Here is a 27401-nt window from a genome sequence, read left to right on the forward strand (position 1 = left end):
ATTATGCATTATTTATGACCTGTCATCTTTTGGGAGTATCCTAATAAGATAACATCCGAACTTAGTATTGATTATTACGAAATCCAAGTATTTATCCTTTTCCCATAACCTCAACCACAATAGGGGAATAACAAGACTATCCGAAACTTTTTGTTAGATAATATATTGTAACTACCAGGCTGCTAGAAACTTATATTATTATACTTCGGTAACTGAGAAACTTTCCCTCTCGTGCTGCAATAGCCATTACATAACTTGAGAGGTGAGGACTAGTAGGATATATTTCAGTTATCATCATTACTAAACAGTTTTAGTAGTTTGCGATTGGAAAACAGTAGAATAAATTATAGTTTATGAGTGGGGCGAGGCGTTGGGTTATCGATATTCTGCAATGAGATGTCATCGCTTCTCGTCCAAAGAGGTCAACAAAGGTCTTTCTTTATCAAAGAGTAATAAATATATACGGTTTTCGTTTGGCTTCGTACTTAAACACTTATACGAGAAGGTGGGTATTAGAAAGGTATTAGTGTAATAGGTGAATGAGGCTTAATTGGCAACTAAGAACTCGTATTATCTATTAGCAGATAGCCCAATGGCAGTCAAATTTCAACATATTCATTGAAAACTGATATACAGTATAGCTCTTCGGGGCCTTTAAGCTTAGACTCCAAATTACCTATCTCAAATCAAATTTGACATTTTGATAAATAAAAGACCCTACAATTTTAGTTGTACTATTCCAGTGTTCTCTGTTGCCTAGCTACGCCCTTGCCAGTTGTGCAAAGAGTGACCTAGATGACATTCACAACGATAACCTCTTGCTGAGAAAGCAGTCTGGCTGAAAACTCATTGTGTTTCCTTTCCACCAATGTCTTACACATTCCTCACATACATGTTTAATATACGAATCCGCCATACACAGCATACTACTTAAGACAAAGGTGTAAAAGTCAGTTGTATCAAAGTTAAGTCTAATACAACACCACTTGTAATGTGTAAATACTCGGAAACATACAGTACGTGTTTTATCCTCATACATTTGGGGGATTACTTTATCAAGTGTTTGTTGTATCCAACTGACATACAAACGCGTTTCTTGTTTGACAAACTGATTTGTTACCAAACTTTGACACTATAACTAATACCGTTCTTTGTAGCTTCTACTTTGCCCCACCTCCCAAAAAACCCTTCTCACGTGGCAATGAGGGTTTCGGAACCGATGTCTCTCACCGACTTTTTCAGTGCGCCATTGATACCATTTATAACTGTCAGGAATAAATATGCCCCTTCGATTTGATAAACATTTTTCTTTTTCAAAAAGCTTATCGCAAGATGGGATTATAAAAATTTTCACATTTTTAGTTCCCCACACTACAATACCATACAGCATATAGTCTTGATTTGCCACTTATTTTAGGTGTGATAAAATATTGGGATCCTTGACGATATGTTTTTGAAGCCTCCCTCCACGAAACAACAGCATATACCTCTAAAGCATGGGTAAAATAAAGAAAAAAATGTGACAAAGAGATTTGTACATCAAGAAAAACAACTTTGAATACACAACTAAATGTCATAACAGCGAGTCAGAAAGTTGTATAACGATGTATAACATAATCACATCACGTCATACAGCTGATAAGGAATAGACCCTCAAGCCGATGCAACTGCGAGATATCACATCACGTCATACAGCTGATAAGGAATAGACCCTCAAGCCGATTAAATGCAACTGCGAGATATCACATCACGTCATACAGCTGATAAGGAATAGACCCTCAAGCCGATTAAATGCAACTGCGAGATATCACGCACGTCATAGAACTGATAAGGAATAGACCCTCAAGCCGATTAAATGCAACTGCGAGATATCACATCACGTCATACAGCTGATAAGGAATAGACCCTCAAGCCGATTAAATACAACTGCGAGATAGCACACCACGTCATAGAACTGATAAGGAATAGATATTCAAGCCGATTAAATGCAACTGCGAGATATCACGTCATAGAACTGATAAGGAATAGATCCTCAAGCCGGTTAAATGCAAATGCGAGATATCACGTCACGTCATAGAACTGATAAGGAATAGACCCTCAAGCCGATTAAATGCAACTGCGAGATAGCACATCACGTCATAGAACTGATAAGGAATAGACCTTCAAGCCTATTAAATGCAACTGCGAGATAGCACATCACGTCATAGAACTGATAAGGAATAGATATTCAAGCCGATTAAATGAAACTGCGAGATATCACGTCACGTCATAGAACTGATAAGGAATAGATCCTCAAGCCGGTTAAATGTAACTGTGAGAGAAGCCAATCGAAGACTACCCACCCCGTTTCCCCGGTAACGTAGAGTGGGCAGATAACTTGCATTAATTAGCAATTCAAATTGATACCGGTAATTACTGACCAGTGTATCCTTCAGCTGTTACTAAATAACACACCGCTGCTTCGTAACCTACGCCGTATGAGTTAGCTATACAGTAGTTAGGCTATATTTTATATTGATGGGTTAGCAATTCAGGATAATATGCATTTTTACTCAGAACGTCTTGATCTGAATAAAATTGTCCGGTTGGGCTGTCTTTAAGGTGGTGCAAACCGTTTTGGATGGAATGTTTTTTTTCTATTTTTTAAAGAAAATGTTGGTTACAGCCCCTTAATATCATTTCTAAATAGAGAAAAACTATATATTTTTATTATTGTACGAGTTTTGATAGGAATTTGAAGCAAAATTTAGGGATATCTTGTAATCAGGGCAAAACACAACTTTTTATAGCATTAACATTAAAGACGACAGATTAGTATGGTTTTAACTTAACTAAATTTTTATTTTCCTAAGGGAAATAATATTTCATAACTTGCCACGCTAATAATATATATTTAACTAAAAAAGTGAATTAACGTCATAAAAGAGACGTAAATTAACTGTTACTGCTGTACTGGGGACAATCTTGTTTTAGCTTCATAAAAACCTTGAAATATTTGTCGCCCTTATTTTAGTCGTATAGTTAAAGAAGGCGTCTGATTAAAAATAGGCATCCATACGCTTTTAGATTTGTTTATATCTTAATTGGTTATTCAGAAAAATCTTTCAAACATGTTTTAACATAAACGGTAAACTTTACGACAAAAATTAAATGGGTTTGGACGTGTATTTTATCACAGCTTTTATAATTGGACACCTCCACAACTTTGCAACAAAAAATAAAGGCGTAAAAGTGTTTTGAGTTTAACATCGTTTTTATGGGGGGGGGGGAATTCAAGGTCATTTCACTACTAGCTTATCGAGGTGCTAATGGTGCAATACAGCATTAGTTACGTTCGTCACTTGACTAGTGACGAAATGGGCTGTTCTGCGTGTAAAAATAATTGTATACACACACAAAAATATCCGCAGCATTAATTATATGTTCTAGAAGTGTTTCACTTGAGTGAAGTCAAGAGAAATTTTATTTGTGTAAAAAAAGAAGCAATATAGAGAGGACACTAATGATGGGATGTGACCTTTGCCAACAATGGACAGAAGCTGACATTAAGCACTTGTTAAAATGTCATCTCTCCCATTGATCTGTTGTGTGTACCCCTCTGCCACCCCCTTCCGGAGTGGAAGTATGTTACTCAGCGATCACATAAGACCAATAGATGGAGCACTCCTATCCTACAGCATTACTGGTGTTGAAGCCAGCGGCGGCCATCTTGAGAACGTCTAGAAACGCCAAACGCCGTCCAGAAAAGCTTAAAAATTGCAGTCCGCGCGCATAAATAAAATCGCCACTAGCCCACTTAGGATTAAGCCAAAATGTTCAAATTTGGTGTACGTATATCTCATAAAACACCGATTCCCAATGGCGCAACTCAAATTACCAGTTTATGATCTCTATATAATTTTAATGAGCAAAAAAACTTTAAAAGTTTTATACACATTTGAAATCGTAACATGAAAAAGTCGGTCTGTGAGGAATTTTTTTGTTTTTTAGGACAGGCAAGTTTTGTAAGCGGGAAAGTTTGAGATAAAGAGTTGAATTATTTTTTTCATTCGAAACTTTATTTTCTAAGACCAGTCGTTTCCTGATATTATCGGCAGAATATAGGCGAAAACCCTGACCGCATCGCCCGACCTACAACAGATCGCCTACACTCCAGGCCGCTCTCGGCTCTTAAATTAAACTCAACATATCGTTAATTTAAAATTCATTTTAAATGTAATTAATTATTTTTAATATGTTAAACATTTTTAAAACCCCATTTATAAGGCATTCGCTTATCATTTCATGTAAATAGAAACTGTCATTCAGTGCAATTAAATATTAACTAAACTTGAGGCAATATAAGTACAATAAAGTAAACCACTAGACATAGACTTATTTATTTATCAACGGACAACCATTTTTTATAAGAATAGTGCAAATTAATTAATTCAAGACAGACAGCATAATCGAACAAATTTATAATAAAAACATGGTGTGTTAGTTTTGACTATGCAATAATTATAAAAAAATCATAAATAACACTAACCAACTCGAAAACTAATATAACTTGAGTATAATAACAAGAACAACAACAACAACAACAAGATAAAAGAAAAATAATGATAAACATTTAAGAATTAACAAGATAAATTTAGAGCAAATAACAAACAACAAGAAATGATGTAGCAGATCTACTTGGAAAAAATCTATACATTTACAAGAAATCAGGTAATTAACAATGTACAATCTCATTTAGCAGTACAATTTTAGAAACAAATATTAATTCATTAAAAAAGTACAAAACAAATAAGTTAAATTTTACCACCAAGCTATTAGAAAAAAATAACGTAAAAAATAAATAAATTAAGTATCATTGAGCATGATGAAAAGACTATTTCTAAAAAGCTATAGCTACATGCGAAATAGTACAGATGCTGGCACACCAAATTACCCAAATGGGTAATTCATTATGTTTATAAAATAATGAATTTAATATAATGGAAATTAAAATATGAAAATTAGAAACATAAATATCCAAAGCTTACAATAAAAAACGTACCTCTCTACTGTCCTAAAAAATATTACAGTTTTTAATAGGATGACTGCGTATTCTGGTTTTTGTGTAATGATGCACTGACATTTTTTGCAGTGGTGATGTAGTCGCACTTTGAAGTATTGTTTACAAATAGCTTTTTGAAACTAATATAAGGTGATTTACCCCAGGATCTTGTACAAAACAATGCCCCCTCCTGGGAACAGATTTACACCGATACACTTTCGTAACCCTGAATTTACCATTCTGTCCTCTAGTTTTTTCACAGTTGTCACGTCGCCTTTCTTAATACGCAACTTTACTTCTGTTTCACATAACAAACAAAGTTTCACAACACCTTCAGAAGGTTGTAAAAGTCCTCCTCGATTTTTTACAACTTATCAAACTGTTGCGGTATTGCGTTTCCTCATTAGCCTGTAACAGCTGTAGGCCACCCGCTACAGGCTATTTTATTTCTTAACGTTCTTACTACAAAACCAGAAAGGTACTCCACAATATGCGTCGTTACATTTGAAGTGTTTCCTACAATATCATAGTAATAGTCGAGATCTTCATCTTCCTTCTCATGTTCTAAAACCTGCCAGACAGCAGCGAACACAGTCTGAGCGCTCGCCACTAGGGTGAATCATCCCAAGGTCGCCGCCATTGTTGTATCATCAGGCGACAGAGGCGGCTTCAACGGGCAACCCCACTGCTCCATCTATTGGTCTTATGTGATCGCTGATGTTACTAGAGGTCCGACCACTAACGGCTGTTTACTACTAACAAAAGCATTTCTAACAAATTAGGCACGCCTAAACTTCAGAGACTTTATGCAATCTGTGAATCACAGTGAGAGTGACATTTAAACTTTTATAAAAATAAATGCGTAACCAATCTATAGAGATTAATAGCAAAAACTGCACATTCTTCGTTTTAACTAGCAAAATGTCGAACATTTGTTTCAATTCTACATTGCTTGTTTGGTACTAAAACCTCAGCTCTGTCAGTATTAACAAATACACAATAATAGTTATATGTTTCAGACCACACGTTCGTGTAATATCTTTGATTGTATTGTTTACACAGGAGATCAATCGTTTTATACGGACGAAAGTGCACAGGTCCGGGGGTTATTTAAGTTAGTTTACATATTTACTACATAAGCATATCACTCCACAGAGAGCTTTTTTCTTGTGAGCTTTTCTTGAAACAATTACTTAACTGCAAATGGTTTCAGGGAAATTAATTTCCACGCGTGTTGTTTATTTCTCTAGTCTGACAGCATAGGACAGTATTTTCTTGTCGGCCTGTACTACCATGTCGGCCTGTACTACCATGTAGGCCTGTACTACCATGTCGGCCTGTACTACCATGTCGGACAGTACTACCATGTCGGCCAGTACTACCATGTCGGCCTGTACTACCATGTCGGCCTGTACTACCATGTCGGCCTGTACTACCATGTCGGCCAGTACTGTTATGACCATGTCGGCCTGTACTATAATTTCAACCTGTAACATCATGTCGCACGGTACTATCATGTCGGCCAGTGCAAGCATGTTGGCCAGTACTAGCATGTTGGGCGGTGCTAACATGTCGGCCTGTAGCATCACGCCGCATGTTGGTATCATGTCGGACAGTGCTGTTATGTTGGCCTCTGATATTATGTTGGCCTGTGCTATCATTTCAACCTGTAGCATCATGTCGGCCAGTGCTACCATGTTGGGCCAGTACTACCATGTGGCCAGTGCTACCATTACGGCCTGTACTCATGTCGGCCTGTAGCATCACGCCGCATGGTGCTATCATGTTGGTCTGTGCTAGCATGTTGGCCAGTACTAGCATGTTGGGCGGTGCTAACATTACGGCCTGTAGCATCACGCCGCATGGTGCTATCATGTTGGTCTGTGCTAGCATGTTGGCCAGTGCTAACATGTACGGCGGTGCTATCATTACGGCCTGTAGCATCACGCCGCATGGTGCTATCATGTTGGTCTGTGCTAGCATGTTGGCCAGTGCTAACATTACGGCCTGTAGCATCACGCCGCTTGGTGCTATCATGTTGGTCTGTGCTAGCATGTTGGCCAGTGCTAACATTACGGCGGTGCTATCATTACGGCCTGTAGCATCACGCCGCATGGTGCTATCATGTTGGTCTGTGCTAGCATGTTGGCCAGTGCTAGCATGTTGGGCGGTGCTATCATTACGGCCTGTAGCATCACGCCGCATGGTGCTATCATGTTGGTCTGTGCTAGCATGTTGGCCAGTGCTAGCATGTTGGGCGGTGCTATCATTACGGCCTGTAGCATCTTGCCGCACGGTCCTATCATGTTGGTCTGTACTACCATGTCGGCCAGTGCTGTGAATGACATTAACTTTGAATTGTCAGTTGAAATGTTGTAACCCACTTTTAGCTGACCCGACTGTACCGTAAAGTGGTGAGTCATCGGCAATTGAGCCAATAAAGGAGACAGAAACGACTGTACGAGGGCGATGTGGTGTCCAACAGCCGAGCTGTAGAGTTTGGTCGGGCTCTGTTCTTTGTATCGAAAGCTATCTTTAACTTAAGAGCTGGTTTGTAGTCTGGCAACGGTTTTAATACATAATGTTAATTACAATTATTATACGCTCGCTATGATTAAAGTTGAATTAGAGGTATTCTATCATCCGCTATATTCCGCAAAATAAACAACTAATGGGACAGGCAATTTGTTTAGCTCAGGGTATTTAACACTAGACGACGCAGTAAGATTTCATCTCAATATTTACAGTTCAAAACAAAATAGAGATAGTCAAAATATGGCTCGAAATTTCTTTCTTTATATAGCAAATGCATGCCCACTTCACATAATATTATTAAAACGTTTGAGTTGTGCGCGTTTTTGAAAACACCCGACTTCAATGACATTTTTATACAAAATCAAAATTATATATATTTGCTGTGAGTATTCTATTTAATAAAAACTACTCTCTTGATAGATAAACGTGTTTTTTAGGTAAAACACGATCTATTGTTCTTAAAAATTCGAAAAAACGGAACAATTTTGTAATGAAATATATATTGTGGAAGTTTAATAAACTAGATTTAATTGCGGAATTTTATAACAATCTCACTATTCGTAAAACATTGTTATTGACAGTTTACGCGTGTCTTATAAATTTCGAACCAGGGTTTTAAAGGTTTGGTTGTGGAACTTTGCCAAACAATTGTTGGAGCAATGTCTGAGAAGATTTAAATTTTTCACAAAATTGTGTTTTTAGGGAGGAGGGTATATTTTATGCTACTAAAAATGAGTTAATGGATATGATATTATATTCTATTATAAATCTCCGTAGAGCAATACAATTTAAGAGAAGTACTACGATACTGTATACTCGCTAGCCCCCGCACGGATTATTTGAACGAAGTGACTCAAACATTGTTGACAAAACTCCAAGCAATGTTATGCCCCCGTGCTAATGTTTGGACAGTTGCACGTATAAAATGTTACGCGTGGGTGTTTTACGTCATTAGTGCATTCTTTGTGACATATGAAACTTATTAGCGATCTGACCCCTTCCCATTATGGAGAGGAACCCCCTAAATTTAAAATTTTAAAATTGTAACCCTCCTTGTGGCATATTTATAGAAGATATATAAAAACAGACATACTGAAGCAAAACTTGTGTAAATCATACTATTTTTAGATATTTCAGATCAAAATAAAAAATTGAGCTATTTTAAAAAAAAAAAAATATCTAAGACTTATATGAAAATTTCCAAAATCAAATATTTTTACTAAATGCTAAGATTTGCACCCACTTTCAACTATGTATCAATATAAACCCAAAAATAGAGGTTATACTCGTACACTAATAACACGGCAGAGAGATTTTTTCTGATTAATTTCGAAACTGAAACAAAACACATACCATTATTTATTGTTTTAAAATCTGCCCCTATAATCTTAAAAATGCTCCTCCAAATAAAAAGAATCAACCTAATTAAAACTTTGTTCAAAGTGCAGGGTTAAATTAATAAATATGATTATTATACGTTGTTGGACACTTTTTGAAGGTGGTGTAAAACTGTGCATTAACCTGTATCAATTTGTTACAATGATTTGTTGAAATGTACAAATTATATTTAAAAAACTTATATAGGTGGGTTTAATTTTACTTTGATATACAATATCTTGAAAAAAATAAATAGAAAGAGAGTTTTTTTACTAAAATATGTTTTACCTCATTTCCAAAACAGCGCCAGCGGTAGTGACGTGACGTGACGTTGTCATGTATCCACCCCAATTAGAATTAATGTAAAGCATTCCATCAGAATTTGGACACCATTTGGTATGACGTGACGTGATGTTGCCATGTATCCACCCCCATTTGAATGAATGTGAAGCATTCCATCAGAATTTGGACACCATTTGGTATGACGTGACGTGAAGTTGCCATGTATCAATCCCCATTTGAATGAATTTGAAGCATTCCATCAGAATTTGGACACCATTTGGTATGGCGTGACGTGAAGTTGTCGTGTATCCACCCCCTTTTGAATTTATGTGAAGCATTCCATCATATTTTGGACACCATTTAGTGTGACGTGACGTGACGTTGTCATGTATCCACCCCCAATTGATTTACTGTAAAGCATTTCATCAGAATTTTTAGGCTATGTGGTGTAATGTGAAGTGACGTTGTCGAGTATCCACCCCCAATTGATTTAATGTAAAGCATTCCATCAGAATTTTTAGGCTATGTGGTGTAATGTGACGTGACGTTGTCGAGTACCACCCCCTTTTGATTTAATGTAAAGCATTCCTTAAGTGTTTGGACACCATTTGGTGGGACGTGACGTGACGTTGTCATGTACCCACGCCCAATTAATTTAATGTAAAGCATTCCATCAGAATTTTTAGGCTATGTGGTGTAATGTGAAGTGACGTTGTCATGTATCCACCCCCTTTTATTTAATGTAAAACATTCCTTAAGTGTTTGGACACCATTTGGTGTGACGTGACGTGACGTTGTCATGTATCTACCCCCATTCGAATTAATGTAAAGCATTCCATTAGAATTTGGACACCATTTGGTGTGACGTGACGTGACGTTGTCATGTATCCATCCCCATTTGAATTAATGTGAAGCATTCCATCCGAATTTTTAGGCTATGTGGTGTAATGTGAAGGGACGTTGTCATGTATCCACCCCCAATTGATTTAATGTAAAGCATTCCATCAGAATTGTTAGGCTATGTGGTGTAATGTGAAGTGACGTTGTCATGTATCCACCCCCATTCGAATTAATGTGAAGCATTCCATCAGAATTTTTAGGCTATGTGGTGTAATGTGAAGTGACGTTGTCATGTATCCACCCCCAATTGATTTAATGTAAAGCATTCCATCAGAATTGTTTGGACACCATGTGGTGTAATGTGAAGTGACGTTGTCATGTATCCACCCCCAGTCGAATTAATGTGAAGCATTCCATCAGAATTTTTAGGCTATGTGGTGTAATGTGAAGTGACGTTGTCATGTATCCACCCCCAGTCGAATTAATGTGAAGCATTCCATCAGAATTGTTAGGCTATGTGGTGTAATGTGAAGTGACGTTGTCATGTATCCACCCCCAGTCGAATTAATGTAAAGCATTCCATCAGAATTGTTAGGCTATGTGGTGTAATGTGAAGTGACGTTGTCATGTATCCACCCCCAGTCGAATTAATGTGAAGCATTCCATCAGAATTTTTAGGCTATGTGGTGTAATGTGAAGTGACGTTGTCATGTATCCACCCCCAATTGATTTAATGTAAAGCATTCCATAAGTATTTGAACGCCATGTGGTGTGACGTGACGTGACGTTCCACCGCCGTGCGCCGTTGTAGACTTTATGAACGCTCGTTATTGATAGAGTATAATAGTCGTATATAAACCAGAATGCGCAACCGGATTACACCACAATCCTATAGTCGTATATGACGTAATTCGCCGAAGCTAATGGTCCGTCCAACTTCATGCTATGAGTCTATCACAACGTGGTGCCATTGCGTGAAGTACTTTGGAAGGACACTAGTAGAATAGAATCATAGAAATGTACAATTTCAAGGTGTTATAAATAAGAAGGCCCACCACTCTTGTCTGTGCTTGGGTACAAATAATATACAATCAATAGAGTAAGAATAATTTCAACTTCATTTTAAATTTTTGTATAACAAATCAAAACATCTTCTAAAAAATAACATAATATAATACGATTTGTCAGAGAATTCAAATTCTAAATTCATTTATTTTCAGAAAAGCAAACATTGCAGTATAGGTATAACTATATGTAACCTTCTAGCATTGCTAATTCAGGGAGAAAATTTGATACAAAAATCGTTTTTTTTATTATGTTAAACTTACATTACATGCATATTGTTATGCATCTTTAATGTTAATTACATTAATTCAGCAATAAATAATTCTTAGTTAAAATAATTTATAGATATTAAACATATTTCTTCTTACAATAAAAAATACAGAAATTCTTTTTGTTTGAAAATAAAGAAAAAATTGGAGGTTTCGATTGATAAAAAAAAACTATACAGTTATTCAAAAGATAATTGAACATTTTAAATGTAATAGAGTGGAAATTCGTTCTCAAATCCATTGCAAGTGACCTTTGCCTGCCTGCACTTGTAAGAAGTGAGTTACTTTTTAAACAAACCAATAAGTCGCTAGAGATAAAGGATAATTTTAGTGTGTTTATATTGTTAAAAACTTTGAGAATTGTTAATGCAAAAATACAAAACAACGTTGAATTATTCATACAGGGTGTTTCAGAACGTCTGTCGGTTGTGGTAAGATTATTAAGTTTTTTGGTATTCTGCCTGTACGCTTGTGTGTGTTTTTTGTGTTAAAACGGTTCTCAAAAACTCTTCACATTCATTAACAAAATTTTGCATGGATGTTAACATTGAAAATGTATATTTTAAATATAATAATACATAGTATTAAATTTATCCACTTTAAGATGTCGGCAATTGAAAAGGTTTGACTTACAAATTAAAAACACGAGCATTTTACAAAAATGTTATAGAAATCAAATGGCATATCGTTTAAATAAATCGAGTGTAAATAACGAAAATTGTTGGCAAACACGTGGACACCTCTTAGCCAGGTGCATACTCATGCAAGGTGTGCGCGCAATCCTCTTTATCTGTGTACTCGGTGTTACTCATTGTCAACTGCTATCTGTAGTGTAATATATTTACGTTTTAGCTTACATAAGAAGTGTCGTACTTTAATAACGGTTACTTGCGTACTTTTATTAGGTATATAAGAAAAAAAACCATTCTGAAACTTTAACAAATAACGTAGCGTCTCGCTGTACAGTTGTCTAAGAGTGGTGCCACAATCTTCTTAGTTACCTAGAATATTTTTCGGTCAGATTCCGTTATATGCCCCCAACGCTTAAACATTTTTCAATGAACTTAGAACGTTATAAAACGATGTAGTTGAGTAACAGAACTAACATTCCATCAATCAACAAGCATTTCCAGGTTTTGCGGTCGGTAATGTTGTCGCTGTTTCTTATCTTTCTCGAGATGGGTATCAACCCATCAGAGTCTGCCTCTCTTCTTGGTGTTGTCATTGATTACAAGCTCAACTGGTCTAAACATATAGATACGCTATGCTCAAAGCTGTCTTCAATTACCTTTGCTTTTCGAGTTTTAATGCCTGCAGTTGGTAAAGAAACTATCGTTCAAATTTACTATGCTTATGTATACAGTAGACTGAAATACGCTATTGGATTTTGGGGATCTTCTAGTGAAATTGTAAGGGTATTTAGATTCCAAAAAAGAATTGTTCGCATTATGTCTGCAGCAGGTAATCGTGCTCACTGTAAGCCTTTTTTCAGCAACTGAATCTCCTCACTCTTCCAAGTATCTATATACTTGAAGTTTTGACTTTCTTCAAAAATAACCCACATCTTTTTGCAGAGAACACTTTTAATCATCAGTACGATACCCGCCACAGGGGTAATATGGTCTACCCGATCCATAGATTGACAATTTTTGAAAGGGACATGCACTATTCAGCTCTACGGCTCTATAACGCGCTGCCTCGCCACCTGAAAAACATAACCAGCTCACAAATTTTTCTAAAAAACGTTAAAACTATTTTGCTTGAAAAATGCCCATATTCTGTTCAAGAATTCCTGTCAGATTGCACAAACATGTGAAATAACCTATGTTGACTATTTGATTGTTGATTTTATTTAATTGTTATTATTATATTTATCTACTATTATCTATGACTTATTTCATGTAACTTTATGTTATTAACGAAATAAATTATTTCTGATTCTGAGAATCCCGATTACTTCAGGCCGCGCGGCATCACATGATCATTTAAGTTTTTTACACGGTACATAATTGCCTTTCCATTACAATTAAATTTATATTTCTGATCAGCCCCTCTGGAATTTGATATTTTACTGATAGGTACTATCTCGAGGGATGTTTTTCTTTCGTTGATATCAGCGCGGGGAAGCACCGGAGGTGCTGCCGAAGCCCGCGCTGATGGCCGGAGGCACTCGCATTTTGGGTGGCGGAGTGTGATCAAGAATAAAAACAAGTTTTGTGTTTTTTTTCAATAAAGGGTTTAGTTTTTGTTTGGTAATGTTTGTTTTTGTTGAATTTTTGTGTTTGGAGAAATGTAGGGGTGTGGTCGATATAATACGAAAGTACCCTTTTTTCTTAGCTAGTAACCAATTGTAATTCATTATAATCATACGTAAATGAAAAATTAGCGTTGGGGGCATAACGTTAGATCTGTTACTCAACTACATCGTTTTATAACGTTCTAAGTTCATTGAAAAAAGTTTAAGCGTTGGGGGCATATAACGGAATCTGACCTATTTTTCATCTAAAGGTCGTATAAACAAAACATTTCAAGTGTTTCAAATGCAATGGTTCAGGTTTGAGGTTGTAAGCACATCGGAAAGTTGGACATATGTCAGAAATGCCAATCAGGTACACGTTTACACGTCGACTTAGAACTTCAGTACTTTGTGTTTGACAGAGCGTTGTTCGCAAACTCTCTCTCACATTTACTCACAATTATAGCCAATGTATAAAATACAACACATCATTTTATTTTATACTTGTTTTGAAGTTTAAAAGTTAGCCTGGCATCTATGACAATAATGTGAAGTACTAGCGTTTAAAAACTCATTTTCTACCTGGTCCCAAAGTGAGCCAACAATAAACATATTCATTAATTGTTTTTGTTGCATTCATCTGTGCAAACAAAAACAGGAAATTCCAGCTACGGTAACCTGCGGCCTTGGGGGCTATATCCTTAGATAACTTTAGATATCAGCTCTATCCGAAGCGTCACCTTACAAAGATCGATTGCAATAAATCGTTTTAGAAGGTGAACGTGATTTGAACAAACGCGTGCAGTAAATCCAGTCGCGTAACTGAAAAGTAACCCCCAAGGGATAGAGAGGTTATATCTCAAATATAAAGTCAAATATATCCTTCATCCCTTTAATATAGTATGACTAGAAGCGGGTCGAAATAAGGGAACTTTTCAGTAAGCATAAACATCTATTCGAAGGCAAGCAATGATTTTAAAATATCAACCCAAACCACAGTTTTACAATTTTTAACTAAAAATCTTTAATTATGTAACAGTACAACATTGTTGACGCCGTATTAATTGATTGTAATAAGATTGACTGTTGCTATGCATGTAAATTATGTCTCAAATAATAAATAAAATTTGTATTTGTATAAGAGTCCCTATACAATTACACAATAAAGTGTTAAGTGTTTAATAATTAAAGTTAATAACTTCAGTTGCATCAGTTCTACATTTAGGGACATTTATACTTAGTGATAATTGCGTAAATTCAAACACCAGAAACGATAGTACTAATCAATTCCTTAGTATTATTTAGTAGTATTACTACCGCAGAAATAATGAAAACGAAATAGTGTTAAGATTTCATTATATCTCAATTTGTTATGGATTTATATGTATAAGCGCGTACTTTGTACTGCCAAGGTAACCTTAGTTGATATTATATTTCTGGCATTTCGACCGAACATGTTTTAAAAACACGTTATTTAAAATTCCTTATTTACTGTAAAATTATATCTATATTTGTTTTTAATTATTTATTACTGTATATCGCACACACATTTTACTTGCCGGGCGAGCATGCTACCACTACACCACAGAGCCCTTCCTATTTACGATTCAATTATTTCATATTTTTCCGTTTCTGTCATATAATGTAGATTTAAAAATACTGCCTATTCAACATCTTTACGTATTTAAGGTTCTAAGGTTATTTTATTTACGGAGTGGGAATACCGGAACGACTGATCTTTTATATGCATCTAGAAGTATAAATAGAAGAAATTTCAGAATGCATAAAGTAAATAAATAATTTTTTAAACATTCTTTTATATATAGTGGACCATCATTTTTTAATAGATTACCTCAACATATTAAAGAAACTAATAATATAAATTATTTTAGTCTGAAAGTAAAACTTTGGTTGTTTAGTCATCACGATATTGCGTTTTTTAAAAACAGATGTTGGCCTAAATGCTTAACTATTTATTTTTATTCTTTTTAATGTAAATAATATTTTAAGAACTTGTTTGTTTTAGTATAATTAGCTGTCCTTTCATGTTTTGTAATCTGAGTAATGCATAATTTGTATACTGTAGTTTTAGTTAGTTTTGTATAAGTCTTAACTTATGGAATAGAGTCAGCTAAGTCTGACAGACGCCACAGAGTGCGGCTTAACTGGCAGCAACATGAACACCTGGACTCAAGAAGTAACTTTGTTTTTATATTTTTGTTTTAACTGACCACATTACTTGTAAAAGTGGCCAGTCATTCCAGAGTTTTTTAAGTTGTGTTAACCATGTGTATTCTATTATTGGAATAAATCATTATTTTCATTATTTTCATAATATGTGTTTAAAAGACCAAACTAACATACGATCGGGAGACCAAATACCTGTCAAACGAGTTTTTACATTCATTAAATTTGTTAAATTTGGGCAATTGCTAGATTTAATTCCAATAAAAACACATACGTGATAGAATACAAAATACGGGCAAATACAAAATAATTGAATCGTGAAAAGTGAGGGCTCTATAGTATAGTGGTAGGCCCTATACACATTTTAAAATATAACACATTGGCTTTGGTTTACTGATCTGTTGAGGTAATATTATAAGATTGCAATAGATAAAATCGGTGTTCAATTGTGTGAACAGCTGATTACAAATTAAGTAAATAATCATGTGTCATAAAACTTTTATTATGGAGTCTCCTCGGTTATATAATTGGAATCCAACAGTCATGTTGGATGAAACAGAACTCGAACACGTCCTCTCAACTAAATTCCTTGGAATATACCTTGATAGAGGGTTGACATGGAATTCTCACATCGACATTGTCTGTTCGAAACTGTCTTCAGGCATTTATGTTTTGAGGCAGCTTTTCAAATGCTGCCCAATTCAGGTACTGATGACTGCGTATTATGGAATAATCTACCCACATATCTCGTACGGAGTGATCTTGGTGGAGGGGGGGGGGGGGGGGTTGTGCAAACATACATACATCTTCATAGAATGTTCACCCTGCAGAAAAACTCAGTTAGAATAATTGCAAAACTTCAACAGAGAGAGAGAGAGAGTCGTGCAGACCAGTATTCAAAAATTTCAAATTGTTGACGCTTCCCTGTATCTATATTCTGGAAACATCTCTTTCTTCCAAATCAAAATGCGAGGTCATATGAGGTAGTAATGTACACTCTTATGACACTAGAGGCAGAAATAACTACTGTACTGGAAGGCACAGGATGGTGGCTTATGAACGATTCGAAGGCAGGAGTTCAGTTCGTCAACAAATTGCTAAATTCGATCAGAAATGCCACAATGCCTAAGGCATTTAAGACTCGCTGATCTCGGAGGCTTTTTATGACACAGACGAGTTCATGGCAAACGATTGGGGGACCATCTAATGGGCTGACCATGTGATTAGAGTGTGCGATTGTCACTGTAGATTTGAATTTGGCGCGTAATCTATCAGTAGCCGCGAACACGATAGCTAGCTGCGCCGACCTTTAGGTCATAGCTTTAACAATGGGACACTCCTGCCATCTGGAATTCTACTGGGCAGGTTCTGGTAGGATGATTCCTGCCTATGTTAGCAAGCGGAGAGCGAAGGTTGTGTCGGGGTCGTTGTGCGGCTATCGTGTAGAGTAGACCGGGTAGAAGTGCATGTAGTTCGTCTAGGCTTAAGCGTATTAGTTAGGGAGCTTTCGGAACCATATCTAAATTATTAGTTTATCTTTTCCTCATCAAAGCTGCTTAGGTTTGGGTTGGGGAAATCTAGTGGCGGATCCACGGTTAATAATTAGTCCTCTGGAAAGGTGCCCTCATCCGGTCGCGACGACACGAGGTTGCAAGTGGGAAAATTATGTAATGAATGAGAATTTGGGTGATTGAAAAACTGTAAATCTGAATGAGAGCCTGAATGAGTCTGAATGATAAATGCAAAATTTTTAGCTTTTAAATGTCATGACTATTGCAACGCAATTTATATTGTCTTTTATGCAATAAAGCATTGAATTGAAACATTGAATAGTGGTCCTCGTTGATGATGCGTTGCCATTGAAGTGATAACCTTGAAACCTTAGCTTCACCTCACTTACCCTACTCTCACCCTTCACCCTCGGCGATTATCCCGTGCGGCGGAAGCGGTTGAACGAACGACCCGGGTATCAGCTGACTGGGTAGGTCAGTGCGGGTGGGGGGGCGCTCCCACCCCCGCATGCCCCACCCAAAAAATCGATTCCGATCTACTGAACAGTGTAACAATGTAGCGCACTCTTGTAAACCGAGCTCATCGGTCTCGTCAAGCCGAACCGTCACTTATTTTCGTAACCATTGGATTTATGAACTAACAATCTAGGCTGCTCAAGATTCAATTGGATTTACGTAGAGAAATGTAGAATTCTATTATCAGCATGTGTATTTTGATTACATTCAGAGTAATATTTTGAGCAGCTCATCCATTATTTGTTTCAGAGTGATCATGATATATACCACGGTCAAAATTGATTAACCATTTCTTAATTAGCTTTAAAAGTGATTATATACTAGTAATATAGTGAAGACGCGAAATGTCATAACAATGTTATACGAAATCAAATACTGCTTGTGATAGATAGTCCGAGTGTGTTTTCAAGTTTATTAGATTTTACAACAAAACTTTTCCTATATGGAACTTACTTTTGTTTTGAAAACAAGGAATTTCTTTTATGAAATTCGTGTTCATGAACAGGATAAGCGAAGCCATATTTATAAATAACCTGAGAATATTAACAATTTTAGAGCCTTCGGATATCATCAAGCTCCCAGCCACACAATCTTATCTGTGCCCAGTCGCTCCCAGCCACACGATCTTATCTGTGCCCAGTCGCTCCCAGCCACACGATCTTATCTGTGCCCAGTCGCTCCCAGCCACACGATCTTATCTGTGTCCAGTCGCTCCCAGCCACACGATCTTATCTGTGCCCAGTCGCTCCCAGCCACACGATCTTATCTGTGTCCAGTCGCTCCGAGCCACACGATCTTATCTGTGCCCAGTCGCTCCCAGCCACACGATCTTATCTATGTCCAGTCGCTCCCAGCCACACGATCTTATCTTTCCCCAGTCGCTCCCAGCCACACGATCTTATCTGTGTCCAGTCGCTCCCAGCCACACGATCTTATCTGTGCCCAGTCGCTCCCCCAATCCTTCCGGTCGGCCTTCCCTCTCAGAAACTCTGTTGGTTTCCTCGGGAGAGGAGCACCACTTAACAACAACTTGATTTCTGCGCTTCCTCATCTCCACTCCTTGTCCAAATCACGATTATCCATCTTTTAATTCAACAATAGTTATGGAAGCAATGCACACTTCAGTACACTTAGTTCTTAGTTAAAAGCAACAGGAAAACATCACGAGTGTACAAAAATTGGCTACCCAAAATATTTGTAGAATCAGCCAAGACATTGGTGGAGGTTGATTATGTAATTTAAAATGTACCACCAACATAATACGTAATCGAACCACTGTAGTACATCTCTATAATAATGTGTATGACGTCGACTTACAATAGACATATATGTAAAATCGAATTACTATTATGTATATTTTTAATATAACGTGTGCAAAGTATATGGCTGGTCAACATAATGTATAATTGAACAACTATAATGTAAACCCATGTATCCATACATGTATCCTGTAATGTACATGGTGTATCCATAACAAAATTTGCAAACTTTCTATTAGCGACTTTATTTCATTTATTTTGCAACAACAATCAAACTAGTATGCAAATAACTAATTAATATTACAGTTGACGTTGTAATTTAATTAAATTGATACGTATAAAATAATTGCAGGGTTCATATGTTCGTCTTCGAATAGTATAATGAAGTACGAGAGGTCGATCTAGCTCTAATTGAAAGTGTCGGCGGAATGGAACCGTTCATGAATCGGATATTGGATGTAAACGCTAAACGCATTTGCTTTATCGTGCGAGAGTGTACATTGGTCGATGTCCATATGAAATATTCGCCACCCACCGCTCTATTGCTCTATTGCCAGTAATAACCTATGTACTGGCCGAGCACTAGTAGCCAATAGCAGCTCACATTGTCGTTCGCCCACTGTAGGAAATTGAATTAACCTCGTCTGACCAACCGGTAGTGTTGTAGACAATACAGGGTGTTCGGTAAAAGTGTTTCAATACTTTGTGATTTTGTTTCACACATACAAATGAGCAAAATGTTCATATGAAAGTACAAACCTTTAGTTTCCCGTCTATCTGTCTGTATGTGTTTTTATCAAAAAATTATATCTTTTGAATCAGTTAAAATAAAGTTATCAAACTTGAGAATTGTACTGACCTTTAGTAGACCTTTTTGAAAATAAAATATTAACAAAATCCTCTAACTTGTTGCAAAATGGCGGACGTTAGTCGGTTTTGAGTTATTTTGGTGGAATAATTTGAACTCCGCTATTTTGAAACAGGTGGAAGTATTTTGTAATTATTTTATTTTCAAAATGGTCTACCAAAGGTTAATACAATTCTCAAGTTTCATAACTTCATCTTAACTGGTTTAAAAGAAAAAAAGACGGAAAACTAAAGGTTTTAGAACATATCTTCATATGAACTGTTTTGCTCATTTTTATGTTAGAACAAAATCTCAAGGCATTGGAACACTTTTACTGGACACCCTGTAGAGTGTTCAGGCAGTCTGTCCAAGTTGACTTTTGAACGGGTGTACATAGAAACTGTAGTTTCGGGAAATATTTTTAGATGAAATGGACACTTTTTGTTTTATTACAATTTTGAGATAACGTTCGCTGAATGAAATATGTTCAATCCAAAGCCACCATTTATTTATTATACACCATCGGGACGGGATCAAAACATAGATTTTTTTTAGAAATAAATCAGAGTTTTTAAACTTAAGTAGATATTGAGGGTTATAATTCATGTTGTATATAAGCCCTATTTATATAATTGGAAAAAGGTAAATTGTGCTTAAATGATGTTCAGTCACTGGAAGATTTTGAGACTAAAATAAGATACTAAGAATAGTAGGATTTCGGCCATTTGCCATCGTTATATGTTACACAAGGTATAACACAACGTTTCGAGGATTGAAATCCACCCTCTTATTCAGTTGTAAAAAAGACTCTAAGACATTAAAAACTAAACAACGTAGCAATGGACTGCCTTTCAAAGTTAATTAGGTGATATCAGACGAAGGAAGTCCAGACTGGAAAGAATGAACCCAAAAGATGTCACTGCTCAGGAGCCAACAGCACAAACACGCCACACCTGAACTAAAAAGGTCATGTCTTTTTACAACCTGAAAAAGAGGGTAGATTTCAATCCTCGAAACGTAGTGTTATAACATAAAAAATGGCAAATATCCGAAATTCTGTTATTCTATCAGACCTTCCGTCGTCAATAACAAACTTTAAAGCAAAGAATACTGGTATTTTTATCCCCATCAGATGGAAATCAGGATTTATAAGAAGTTTATATTTTTAAACTGCGTGCTGTGTGTTTTTCATTGTAGGTTGAAGTTCTTGCAGCACTGAGGATCCATTGATTCATTCATTTTTATTTATTTATCTCATTTACATATATACAAATATAGTGATAATAATATACACGAGAAGGTACCCACATGGGCAAAAGCCTGTGTGTGAGAACCGAGTCCATCTTCACTCGAGTTTGCAATCACAAATAGTACTAATATACAATGTAAATTTTAGAACAGAATTAAAATTGTATGATTTAAAGATAACTAAAAATAACTAATAGTAACATACTCTGCTTGGATGCGTATTAACTAAATTCAAGCAGTGTAAAAAGTAATAATTCAATCAGTTATGATAATGAAACTACATGACAAAGATGCAACAAATTCTGTTATATGAAGTTTTATGGCTGTAAGATGTAAGACAACATACTGTATGAGCTTAAAGAGTGCGCAAGAAACATTATTTTAAGACCTATAAAAAAAGGAAAAGAATAGAAAAAGAAAAAGAGATTAATTCTCCAATATTTTTGGTATATTATGTGTAATATTTTTTTTAAATTATTTTTTTTTGTATTTTATACCATTTTCACCATACAAGTCCAGTTTATTTATACTAAATAAATAAGGTTTATAAGTACAATATTTTTCATTTCCCTTGTAGGCTTTATTTAAATTTAAATTTTTTGTATTTTAATTTTTAAGATCGTTTTAAAATGTATCATGTATCTAACTGTAGCGATGACATTCTGCAGAAAAAGAAAGATAAAGGATCTTAAGTTTGTGGCATTTTTGCTTCCATGTCAGTGATGTATCACCAAGGGAGAGTTTGCTAATTGATCCCCCGGCACCTCCCACTTCCTCGTGAGACATCCAATCTAAACTTTGTGTACGTCAAACGTTGGTTCCGTCGTCGACCTAGAAATATTCTCCGAGGTTCTACGTTCTAACCTCGTACACATAATATAACACACACATACACGTAACACATAGATCCGTGATTATGATTCGGCGACGTTGTTAATTTGGAACCACACCGAATTTAAAACAAATGGGCTTGTGGTTATGACAATGTATAGCGAAGTGTACACAATGTATATTGTATAAACCTGGCAGAACGTAGACTTTGATGATTTTAAACTTGTAGTTTGTGAATATCTAAGTGAAACGTCATTTGTCGAAATATTAAAATATTGTGGATAATTCTTTTTCTTATTTATTTATTTATTTCCAACGGACATACTCTCCATTTTTACATTCAAGATCCATATACTAAATTATTATACAACTTAGCCTAAACAAGAAACTCCACAACAAAACATGTGAAAGGCTGAAAAAAGGATATTACATAATACTCTATTGCATGGCATGATATATACTAGAATAAATACGTATATAAATGTTTTAAAACTGTAACAATACCATCATGAAAGACCGCAACAATAAATAAACTATAACAATAGAAATAACATAATAACAGAAATAACATAATAAACTATAAAATAATATAACAAGGATATTCATAATAATGTTTCAAAACAGCAAACAGTAAAAATAACAATAGTGATAAGATAAACTATGGCGTACAATAAACAGAGAATATGAATAAATATGTGTAGGCAGTAAGTTAGCAGCGAAAGACAACAAAAATTGATGGTGTAATATGATAGACATTAAGTGGAGGCATTTACGTTGGTAGCACTGCACCTTTCACCTTCCACTTCAATGTTCTCACGCCATCATGGAACAGGTCGACAGTTATAGGCAGGTTGTTGTTGTTCTTCATTATAAGAAGATTTAATGCATTTATTTTTCCGTTTCCATAATATATACATAAAACTATTAAACAATGTATATACTGAATGATATACATACGAGTATACATAATGGTATTAGACAAGATACTAGTGTACATAATCGATGCAGAAATCAAATTTAATAACATTGTATACTACGACTAGAGTTAAAGTGTCATATGATATCCTATTTTTTTAATCGGACAGCTTTTGGAGTTTCTTATGGTGTGTATAGTTCATAGTTGAGTGAAGTTATGTAAATTGATTTTGATTAAAATAAGTCCGCGTAAGTTAGATGCTGTGTTGTGAGAGATGAGCAATATATTTTCTACCAGCATATTTCCATGCCATCTTCTCCAGCTCAAAGCCGCGCCTGTGTGCCTACGAATAAACGATCCTCATAATCACTGAAAAAGGATCCTTTAAAGTGAAAAATTGTATCATCATTTATAACTCCATATTTCTTTTTTATTCCCAAGGCCAACGATCACTTTTTAAGACAATTACAATAATGCACGTAGCATCAAGACTGTTATAGGCCGTCATGAGCATAACAGTAAAATACAAAGTTAATATTAAACATGCAAAAGATAACTTGCAAACTATAACTAGACATACTTAACAATAATAATAGGCATCCTTATAAATACTAGGTAACAAATGGTAAACTGTACTGTAATTTAACAAACTAAAAATGCAGAAACAATAACAATAAATCCAGGAAAAACAGCAAGTTGAAAAGCAATAACTGAAAATAGCAGTACATAAAAAAAAGGTAATGGACTACAAATATTAAAGGCAAGAAACAATAACAATAAAACCAGGAAACACAGCAAGTTGAAAAGCAATAACTGAAAATAGCAGTACATAAAAAAACAGGTAATGGACTACAAATATTAAAGGCAAGAAACAATAGCAATAAAATCAGGAAAAACAGCAAGTTGAAAATCAATAACAGAAAATAGCAGTACATAAAAAACAGGTAAGGGACTACAAATATTAAAGGCAAGAAACAATAACAATAAAACCAGGAAAAACAGCAAGTTGAAAAGCAATAACAGAAAAATAGCAGTACATAAAAACAGGTAATGGACTACAAATATTAAAGGCAAGAAACAATAGCAATAAAACCAGGAAAAACAGCAAGTTGAAAAGCAATAACAGAAAATAGCAGTACATAAAAAACAGGTAATGGACTACAATAATAAAGGCCAGAAACAATAGCAATAAAAACAGGAAAAACAGTTACTGAATAAAGAGAAGCAGATGGATAATAGTAATATGTAATAAATACTAAATATTGAGCATTTAAATGACTATACAATTATTACAATACCAAAAAAGAAAAAACTTAAAAACACAAATACTAAAAAGATATAAAACAAAGTAAAGCTATTGAATAATATTAGGCATGCAAAAATACTTGTATGATCATAAGTATGAGATTGAAAAAAAAAACACAACACAATATGGCAAGTAGCAATATGGAAATAATAAAGCAATCGTGACCACATTAGTATACCTAGCAATGGCCACCGACACAATGCACAATAATCATGAGGCGACCATACCACCACGATGCGCAGGTGTGGCCCTTTATAGGCACCACTAACAATACAATACTCATATGTGTCACCAATGGTGCACTTCTCGGGCGACAGTAGAGGAAAGCTCGTCTGAAAAACCAGTGGTATCAGAGAAAAGGTCAACCAGGCCACAAACATGGCTGTCACCACGCGTCAACCTTGAAATGGAACTGTGGAGAAGGTAATCATCCATATGTCCAACCTCAAAGATACCCTATTCTCGACAATAATAGCTTAATGTTATATATGAGATAGAGCTCTCATTTTTGTTTCATTTGAAAATTTAGTTCTTTTCTAGTATTGCAAAGTAGTGTTTTATTAATATATAATTTTTTTGTATTTTTAAAATTTTTACTTATTGTGTAATAAATATTGCAATTTGTTTACCTTCATAATTAACATATTCTCCTGTAGCATACATATAAAGTATGATATGAAAAATTCCTAGGACTATATATTTTTACATATCAACTCGAGAAGCAGATGTAGCAAATTGCGAGCAAGAATCTAGGGATATCTCTTGAATGCAAAACAGCACGAGAATTCTACCAAGCTCACAAACAAACAACAAACGCATTTCAGTACGATGTTTATCAGAGCAGAAGATCAAATCCCGGAGTATCAGGAAAATGTTACTTGTTACTGGTATTATTACATCAGGAAAATAACAGAATAATGTTTTCAAAAATATCTAGACGTATAAGATATTATCGTTTGTGATCCTGTTTTCCGAATTTATTCTGGAGTCCATTGTTAAAGAAACTTCATAACAATCTAGAAGTATCAAAAATATTAAGTTTAGTTTTTACAACTGTATGTGTGTATTATAAAACTCAAATCCGATTGTTTTATAGGTTTCTTCGTATGTTTCACTAGTAGTTTATCTAAAATGTATAAAAATCGTATATATTCACGTGGACAGCTCTTTTACTCCATGAATCGTTGACTCAACAACCAACCTTAAAAAATAATAAATAACGTCTTTTACTCTACGAAGCTATGCGACAACAACCAGACTTAGTGAGAAAACTAAAATTTGAATCACAGTGTTCTTTGTCTCAATGATCCATACAAGAAAATAAGGGCACAATTACAAATGGGTCCGTTGACGCAACTACCCTTTTTCTATACGGACCCTTGTGTCAACAGCCCAAATATATGTTAAAAGTTGAAAAGTAGAGAAATGTTCGTAAAATCAACAACCTGTTTTCAGAATAAGCATTTAAAGGTCTTTGGCACAAAGAACTTATATTGAGTCACAAACAAGCGATTTAAAACGAAATAAAATCTATTAGTCAACTCCTTCTAGTCCGGTAGGCAGCTATGACTAGTTTTCGTCCATAACATGTGATATAAGAGTAAAGATTTAGTACAATAAGTATTATTTGTAAATATATGTGATACAGGTACATTCACATGTTTATTTAGGACATCAGAAATCACATCAGAATATTTAGGACCTACAATTTATAATAAATTGCCAGATTATTTAAAAGCCAGCACTTCACTTGCATCTTTCAAAAACAAGCTAAAAGACTTTCTTTTAAAAAACTGGTTTTACTCACTCTCTGAATTTTTGTTCCCCACCCAACCTTACAAGTAAAAATATCAGTAGTACTGTTTTTCAATATATTTCTTAATTTGTAGCTTTACCAGATATAACAATAACTTTGACAAGAATATTTTTAGTATTTAGTTATTTATACATATTGACCATTCTCAATACATGTTAATGTCAATGAGAAATAAATGATTTTGATTTGATTTGATTCATATTATTGAACTTATATACGGAAAGTCCAGTAATCAATGCTTTCATGTGATGTAAGACAATTTTTTACTTTAAAAGCATCAACTTCGAATATGTGTGTTATCATCATCAATCCTTGTTTTTTTTATGATAAAATCCTGCGTTTTATCTAAATATATAATCATACATTTGTCAAATATTTTTCACTCAATTACGTATTGGAAATATGAGTATCATTCATATGTACTAACGAACTGACCTAAAAACGGTCAGTGTTAGCGATAATTGTTTTACATATTTGTTATGAGTAACAAATTAAATTTGCAAATTAAATTGCAGATTAAATAAATTCATTTTAACGTACGACATACTAGCAAATACAGTCCAACTGTCTGCAAGTCTCGAGAAATTTTTCACCTGTATGCTTTATATTTTGCATGTAACTTTCTTGTCTACTTAGCCAAGAATGAGCTATAAAGGTGCATATCTATCCATGGGATTTGGCTGAGCGTCATTGAAGCTTCTCACTTAGTGGGCGGACATTTATATTCTGTCTGCTTCGGACGTAAATATTTCTTTACAGTACGACCGTGTGCCTGTCTGTCAGCAAGGATATCTAAAGAATGAAATTAGCTATATTTTTGGAGCTGTAGAATTTGGAATTTGGACTTGCAAAGTCAGCAAAGCCCGTAGTACTTATATTTAATTAGGAACCATAAACACTCATTTGGATAAACAAAACCATGGAACAGCAGTGTTAATAATACAAAGGCTAACGTTGTTTGCAATTTTAGTTTTTACAGATGTGGTTGATTTGAAACTGTAAAATTGTGGTCACCTTGATAGCATTTTGTCATGCTCGACTTAGTGGACATAATTTAGATACTTAAGCATTTTAATTAAGTTTTCCTTTAACATTTAAAATTGTAAACTGTGAATACGTTTATTTAAAATTTTGAATGGTTTGAGAGACGTAATGTTATGTATAGCGCCCTATAAACTCAAACAAAATAAAATTCTGAAATATTTATACAACCCCACATAATCAGGAACCGTCAAAATTACTAATTCCCTAAACCTCGTATATTTTAATAGCAGCAAAATTAATTTATAGGTTTCCTAATGTGAGGTTTAGTCGCATAA

At 35.1% G+C, this 27401-nt stretch overlaps 1 protein-coding gene across 8 annotated transcripts in view; it reads left to right on the forward strand.

Annotated features, from left to right (window-relative positions):
* LOC124369951 overlaps positions 1-27401 on the forward strand; it is a 197609-nt gene that overhangs the window by 41513 nt on the left and 128695 nt on the right. The gene's annotated exons all lie outside the window — the stretch shown is intronic.

Source organism: Homalodisca vitripennis, chromosome X (genome assembly GCF_021130785.1).
Source record: "Homalodisca vitripennis isolate AUS2020 chromosome X, UT_GWSS_2.1, whole genome shotgun sequence".
Lineage (NCBI taxonomy): Eukaryota > Metazoa > Arthropoda > Insecta > Hemiptera > Cicadellidae > Homalodisca > Homalodisca vitripennis.